General features: G+C 53.7%; 4 non-coding genes and 3 pseudogenes across 4 annotated transcripts; all 7 read right to left on the minus strand.

The window, feature by feature from the left end:
• Positions 1-80: 80 nt before the first annotated feature.
• LOC140405877 (5S ribosomal RNA) lies at positions 81-199 on the minus strand. Its single transcript, XR_011938838.1, has one exon. It is a non-coding gene; the product is annotated as a 5S ribosomal RNA (ribosomal RNA).
• Positions 200-889: 690 nt separating this feature from the next.
• Positions 890-1008, minus strand: LOC140405905 (5S ribosomal RNA). Its single transcript, XR_011938864.1, has one exon. It is a non-coding gene; the product is annotated as a 5S ribosomal RNA (ribosomal RNA).
• Positions 1009-3932: 2924 nt separating this feature from the next.
• On the minus strand, positions 3933-4051 carry LOC140406064 (5S ribosomal RNA; annotated as a pseudogene).
• A 694-nt stretch (positions 4052-4745) lies between these two features.
• Positions 4746-4864, minus strand: LOC140405916 (5S ribosomal RNA). Its single transcript, XR_011938875.1, has one exon. It is a non-coding gene; the product is annotated as a 5S ribosomal RNA (ribosomal RNA).
• A 694-nt stretch (positions 4865-5558) lies between these two features.
• Positions 5559-5677, minus strand: LOC140406072 (5S ribosomal RNA; annotated as a pseudogene).
• Positions 5678-6367: 690 nt separating this feature from the next.
• On the minus strand, positions 6368-6486 carry LOC140405879 (5S ribosomal RNA). Its single transcript, XR_011938839.1, has one exon. It is a non-coding gene; the product is annotated as a 5S ribosomal RNA (ribosomal RNA).
• A 690-nt stretch (positions 6487-7176) lies between these two features.
• Positions 7177-7295, minus strand: LOC140406081 (5S ribosomal RNA; annotated as a pseudogene).
• Between the last annotated feature and the right edge of the window lie 205 nt (positions 7296-7500).

Raw genomic sequence — 7500 nt, forward strand, 5'->3', positions numbered from 1 at the left:
AGGACGCAGAGAGCAGCAAAAGGTTGGCCTGCCTCTGGTGTGGAGAGTGCTTGGCGTGAGCAGTCACTGCTGGCCGCAAAAGCCTACTGCACCTGGTATTCCCAGGCGGTCTCCCATCCAAGTACTAACCAGGCCTGAGTCTGCTTAGCTTCCGAGATCAGACGAGATCGGGCGTTTTCAGACTAGTATGGCCGTAGGCATCTGCAGCACCGTCTTCTCGCCTATTCAAGCTGGCCACCCTAGCACCCTCGCCACTTCTTCTTTCCGGTTGTTTTCAATTTTTTCTCTCTCTTTTTCTACTTCTACTTCTACTTCTCCTCCTCTTTCTCTCCTTCTCCTGCTAATTCTAGCCTATATGCCTGATACTCGCTCCCCTTCATGCCGTCCCCACCTAGCTCTCTTTTTTCTTCTCCACCTCCCCAAGGAAAACTGCAAGCCCCGCCCACCTCACACCAGCCTGCCGCCTGCACGCTGCTGCCTTTCCACATTGCAACGCTGCGCACTTCTCTCAGCACAGCCAGCACAAGGGTCAGGCAGGCAATGCAAGCCAGCTCTCTCTTCCTTCGCTTTCCACACCAGCCCCAATGCCACAACTTGCATTCATACGGCGCCTTCAGGCTAGGAGAACGTCCTGCCGACACACTGGCTTGCGGCCACACGGGCCAGCTGGCGGGCCCATCAAAGTGCAGCACGCCAAGGCACCCAACCGTGCTGCGTTGCAAAGGCCCGGCAAAGCTGCAGCAGCTGAATGGCCCGACCAAGCCGCCTGCCTGAGTTGAGCCCGCAGGCAAGTGTTGGGAGGAATGGCGAGGACGCAGAGAGCAGCAAAAGGTTGGCCTGCCTCTGGTGTGGAGAGTGCTTGGCGTGAGCAGTCTCTGCTGGCCGCAAAAGCCTACTGCACCTGGTATTCCCAGGCGGTCTCCCATCCAAGTACTAACCAGGCCTGAGTCTGCTTAGCTTCCGAGATCAGACGAGATCGGGCGTTTTCAGACAAGTATGGCCGTAGGCATCTGCAGCACCGTCTTCTCGCCTATTCAAGTTGGCCACCCTAGCACCCTCGCCACTTCTTCTTTCCGGTTGTTTTCAATTTTTTCTCTCTCTTTTTCTACTTCTACTTCTACTTCTCCTCCTCTTTCTCTCCTTCTCCTGCTAATTCTAGCCTATATGCCTGATACTCGCTCCCCTTCATGCCGTCCCCACCTAGCTCTCTTTTTTCTTCTCCACCTCCCCAAGGAAAACTGCAAGCCCCGCCCACCTCACACCAGCCTGCCGCCTGCACGCTGCTGCCTTTCCACATTGCAACGCTGCGCACTTCTCTCAGCACAGCCAGCACAAGGGTCAGGCAGGCAATGAACAAACAAAGAACAAAGAAATGTACAGCACAGGAACAGGCCCTTCGGCCCTCCAAGCCCGTGCCGACCATACTGCCCGACTAAACTACAATCTTCTACACTTCCTGGGTCCGTATCCTTCTATTCCCATCCTATTCATATATTTGTCAAGATGCCCCTTAAATGTCCCTATCGTCCCTGCCTCCACTACCTCCTCCGGTAGTGAGTTCCAGGCACCCACTACCCTCTGCGTAAAAAACTTGCCTCGTACATCTACTCTAAACTTTGCCCCTCTCACCTTAAACCTATGCCCCCTAGTAATTGACCCCTCTACCCTGGGGAAAAGCCTCTGACTATCCACTCTGTCTATGCCCCTCATAATTTTGTATACCTCTATCAGGTCGCCCCTCAACCTCCTTCGTTCCAGTGAGAACAAACCGAGTTTATTCAATCGCTCCTCATAGCTTATGCCCTCCATACCAGGCAACATTCTGGTAAATCTCTTCTGCACCCTCTCTAAAGCCTCCACATCCTTCTGGTAGTGTGGCGACCAGAATTGAACACTATACTCCAAGTGTGGCCTAACTAAGGTTCTATACAGCTGCAACATGACTTGCCAATTCTTATACTCAATGCCCCGGCCAATGAAGGCAAGCATGCCGTATGCCTTCTTGACTACCTTCTCCACCTGTGTAGCCCCTTTCAGTGATCTGTGGACCTGTACTCCTAGATCTCTTTGACTTTCAATACTCCTGAGGGTTCTACCATTCACTGTATATTCCCTACCTGCATTAGCCCTTCCAAAATGCATTACCTCACATTTGTCCAGGTTAAACTCCATCTGCCATCTCTCCGCCCAAGTCTCCAGACAATCTAAATCCTGCTGTATCCTCAGACAGTCCTCATCGCTATCCGCAATTCCACCAACCTTTGTGTCGTCTGCAAACTTACTAATCAGACCAGTTACATTTTCCTCCAAATCATTTATATATACTACAAAGAGCAAAGGTCCCAGCACTGATCCCTGTGGAACACCACTGGTCACAGCCCTCCAATTAGAAAAGCATCCCTCCATTGCTACCCTCTGCCTTCTATGGCCTAGCCAGTTCTGTATCCACCTTGCCAGTTCACCCCTGATCCCGTGTGACTTCACCTTTTGTACTAGTCTACCATGAGGGACCTTGTCAAAGGCCTTACTGAAGTCCATATAGACAACATCTACTGCCCTACCTGCATCAATCATCTTAGTGACCTCCTCGAAAAACTCGATCAAGTTAGTGAGACACGACCTCCCCTTCACAAAACCGTGCTGCCTCTCACTAATACGTCCATTTGCTTCCAAATGGGAGTAGATCCTGTCTCGAAGAATTCTCTCCAGTAATTTCCCTACCACTGAAGTAAGGCTCACCGGCCTGTAGTTCCCGGGATTATCCCTGCCACCCTTCTTAAACAGAGGAACAACATTGGCTATTCTCCAGTCCTCCGGGACATCCCCTGAAGACAGCGAGGATCCAAAGATTTCTGTCAAGGCCTCAGCAATTTCCTCTCCAGCCTCCTTCAGTATTCTGGGGTAGATCCCATCCGGCCCTGGGGACTTATCTACCTTAATATTTTTTAAGACACCCAACACCTCGTCTTTTTGGATCACAATGTGACCCAGGCTATCTACACCCCCTTCTCCAGACTCAACATCTACCAATTCCTTCTCTTTGGTGAATACTGATGCAAAGTATTCATTTAGTACCTCGCCCATTTCCTCTGGCTCCACACATAGATTCCCTTGCCTATCCTTCAGTGGGCCAACCCTTTCCCTGGCTACCCTCTTGCTTTTTATGTAAGTGTAAAAAGCCTTGGGATTTTCCTTAACCCTATTTGCCAATGACTTTTCATGACCCCTTCTAGCCCTCCTGACTCCTTGCTTAAGTTCCTTCCTACTTTCCTTATATGCCACACAGGCTTCGTCTGTTCCCAGCCTTTTAGCCCTGACAAATGCCTCCTTTTTCTTTTTGACGAGGCCTACAATATCATTCGTCATCCAAGGTTCCCGAAAATTGCCGTATTTATCTTTCTTCCTCACAGGAACATGCCTGTCCTGTATTCCTTTCAACTGACACTTGAAAGCCTCCCACATGTCAGATGTTGATTTGCCCTCAAACATCCGCCCCCAATCTATGTTCTTCAGGTCCCGCCTAATATTGTTATAATTAGCCTTCCCCCAATTTAGCACATTCATCCTCGGACCACTCTTATCCTTGCAAGCCAGCTCTCTCTTCCTTCGCTTTCCACACCAGCCCCAATGCCACAACTTGCATTCATGCGGCGCCTTCAGGCTAGGAGAACGTCCTGCCGACACACTGGCTTGCGGCCACACGGGCCAGCTGGCGGGCCCATCAAAGTGCAGCACGCCAGGGCAACTAACCGTGCTGCGTTGCAAAGGCCCGGCAAAGCTGCAGCAGCTGAATGGCCCGACCAAGCCGCCTGCCTGAGTTGAGCCCGCAGGCAAGTGTTGGGAGGAATGGCGAGGACGCAGAGAGCAGCAAAAGGTTGGCCTGCCTCTGGTGTGGAGAGTGCTTGGCGTGAGCAGTCTCTGCTGGCCGCAAAAGCCTACTGCACCTGGTATTCCCAGGCGGTCTCCCATCCAAGTACTAACCAGGCCTGAGTCTACTTAGCTTCCGAGATCAGACGAGATCAGGCCTTTTCAGACTAGTAAGGCCATAAGCATCTGCAGCACCGTCTTCTCACCTATTCAAGCTGGCCACGCTAGCACCCTCGCCACTTCTTCTTTCCGGTTGTTTTCAATTTTTTCTCTCTCTTTTTCTACTTCTACTTCTACTTCTCCTCCTCTTTCTCTCCTTCACCTGCTAATTCTAGCCTATATGCCTGATACGCGCTCCCCTTCATGCCGTCCCCACCTAGCTCTCTTTTTTCTTCTCCACCTCCCCAAGGAAAACTGCAAGCCCCGCCCATCTCACACCAGCCTGCCGCCTGCACGCTGCTGCCTTTCCACATTGCAACGCTGCGCACTTCTCTCAGCACAGCCAGCACAAGGGTCAGGCAGGCAATGCAAGCCAGCTCTCTCTTCCTTCGCTTTCCACACCAGCCCCAATGCCACAACTTGCATTCATGCGGCGCCTTCAGGCTAGGAGAGAGAACGTCCTGCCGACACACTGGCTTGCGGCCACACGGGCCAGCTGGCGTGCCCATCAAAGTGCAGCACGCCAAGGCACCCAACCGTGCTGCGTTGCAAAGGCCCGGCAAAGCTGCAGCAGCTGAATGGCCCGACCAAGCCGCCTGCCTGAGTTGAGCCCGCAGGCAAGTGTTGGGAGGAATGGCGAGGACGCAGAGAGCAGCAAAAGGTTGGCCTGCCTCTGGTGTGGAGAGTGCTTGGCGTGAGCAGTCTCTGCTGGCCGCAAAAGCCTACTGCACCTGGTATTCCCAGGCGGTCTCCCATTCAAGTACTAACCAGGCCTGAGTCTGCTTAGCTTCCGAGATCAGACGAGATCGGGCGTTTTCAGACTAGTATGGCCGTAGGCATCTGCAGCACCGTCTTCTCGCCTATTCAAGCTGGCCACCCTAGCACCCTCGCCACTTCTTCTTTCCGGTTGTTTTCAATTTTTTCTCTCTCTTTTTCTACTTCTACTTCTACTTCTCCTCCTCTTTCTCTCCTTCTCCTGCTAATTCTAGCCTATATGCCTGATACTAGCTCCCCTTCATGCCGTCCCCACCTAGCTCTCTTTTTTCTTCTCCACCTCCCCAAGGAAAACTGCAAGCCCCGCCCACCTCACACCAGCCTGCCGCCTGCACGCTGCTGCCTTTCCACATTGCAACGCTGCGCACTTCTCTCAGCACAGCCAGCACAAGGGTCAGGCAGGCAATGCAAGCCAGCTCTCTCTTCCTTCGCTTTCCACACCAGCCCCAATGCCACAACTTGCATTCATGCGGCGCCTTCAGGCTAGGAGAGAGAACGTCCTGCCGACACACTGGCTTGCGGCCACACGGGCCAGCTGGCGGACCCATCAAAGTGCAGCACGCCAAGGCACCCAACCGTGCTGCGTTGCAAAGGCCCGGCAAAGCTGCAGCAGCTGAATGGCCCGACCAAGCCGCCTGCCTGAGTTGAGCCCGCAGGCAAGTGTTGGGAGGAATGGCGAGGACGCAGAGAGCAGCAAAAGGTTGGCCTGCCTCTGGTGTGGAGAGTGCTTGGCGTGAGCAGTCTCTGCTGGCCGCAAAAGCCTACTGCACCTGGTATTCCCAGGCGGTCTCCCATCCAATTACTAACCAGACCTGAGTCTGCTTAGCTTCCGAGATCAGACGAGATAGGGCGTTTTCAGACTAGCATGGCCATAGGCATCTGCAGCACCGTCTTCTCACCTATTCAAGCTGGCCACGCTAGCACCCTCGCAACTTCTTCTTTCCGGTTGTTTTCAATTTTTTCTCTCTCTTTTTCTACTTCTACTTCTACTTCTCCTCCTCTTTCTCTCCTTCTCCTGCTAATTCTAGCCTATATGCCTGATACTCGCTCCCCTTCATGCCGTCCCCACCTAGCTCTCTTTTTTCTTCTCCACCTCCCCAAGGAAAACTGCAAGCCCCGCCCACCTCACACCAGCCTGCCGCCTGCACGCTGCTGCCTTTCCACATTGCAACGCTGCGCACTTCTCTCAGCACAGCCAGCACAAGGGTCAGGCAGGCAATGCAAGCCAGCTCTCTCTTCCTTCGCTTTCCACACCAGCCCCAATGCCACAACTTGCATTCATGCGGCGCCTTCAGGCTAGGAGAACGTCCTGCCGACACACTGGCTTGCGGCCACACGGGCCAGCTGGCTGGCCCATCAAAGTGCAGCACGCCAAGGCAACTAACCGTGCTGCGTTGCAAAGGCCCGGCAAAGCTGCAGCAGCTGAATGGCCCGACCAAGCCGCCTGCCTGAGTTGAGCCCGCAGGCAAGTGTTGGGAGGAATGGCGAGGACGCAGAGAGCAGCAAAAGGTTGGCCTGCCTCTGGTGTGGAGAGTGCTTGGCGTGAGCAGTCACTGCTGGCCGCAAAAGCCTACTGCACCTGGTATTCCCAGGCGGTCTCCCATCCAAGTACTAACCAGGCCTGAGTCTGCTTAGCTTCCGAGATCAGACGAGATCGGGCGTTTTCAGACTAGTATGGCCGTAGGCATCTGCAGCACCGTCTTCTCGCCTATTCAAGCTGGCCACCCTAGCACCCTCGCCACTTCTTCTTTCCGGTTGTTTTCAATTTTTTCTCTCTCTTTTTCTACTTCTACTTCTACTTCTCCTCCTCTTTCTCTCCTTCTCCTGCTAATTCTAGCCTATATGCCTGATACTCGCTCCCCTTCATGCCGTCCCCACCTAGCTCTCTTTTTTCTTCTCCACCTCCCCAAGGAAAACTGCAAGCCCCGCCCACCTCACACCAGCCTGCCGCCTGCACGCTGCTGCCTTTCCACATTGCAACGCTGCGCACTTCTCTCAGCACAGCCAGCACAAGGGTCAGGCAGGCAATGCAAGCCAGCTCTCTCTTCCTTCGCTTTCCACACCAGCCCCAATGCCACAACTTGCATTCATGCGGCGCCTTCAGGCTAGGAGAACGTCCTGCCGACACACTGGCTTGCGGCCACACGGGCCAGCTGGCGGGCCCATCAAAGTGCAGCACGCCAAGGCACCCAACCGTGCTGCGTTGCAAAGGCCCGGCAAAGCTGCAGCAGCTGAATGGCCCGACCAAGCCGCCTGCCTGAGTTGAGCCCGCAGGCAAGTGTTGGGAGGAATGGCGAGGACGCAGAGAGCAGCAAAAGGTTGGCCTGCCTCTGGTGTGGAGAGTGCTTGGCGTGAGCAGTCTCTGCTGGCCGCAAAAGCCTACTGCACCTGGTATTCCCAGGCGGTCTCCCATCCAATTACTAACCAGACCTGAGTCTGCTTAGCTTCCGAGATCAGACGAGATAGGACGTTTTCAGTCTAGCATGGCCATAGGCATCTGCAGCACCGTCTTCTCACCTATTCAAGCTGGCCACGCTAGCACCCTCGCAACTTCTTCTTTCCGGTTGTTTTCAATTTTTTCTCTCTCTTTTTCTACTTCTACTTCTACTTCTCCTCCTCTTTCTCTCCTTCTCCTGCTAATTCTAGCCTATATGCCTGATACGCGCTCCCCTTCATGCCGTCCCCACCTAGCTCTCTTTT

This window comes from Scyliorhinus torazame, unplaced genomic scaffold (assembly GCF_047496885.1).
Source record: "Scyliorhinus torazame isolate Kashiwa2021f unplaced genomic scaffold, sScyTor2.1 scaffold_246, whole genome shotgun sequence".
Classification (NCBI taxonomy): Eukaryota; Metazoa; Chordata; class Chondrichthyes; order Carcharhiniformes; family Scyliorhinidae; genus Scyliorhinus; species Scyliorhinus torazame.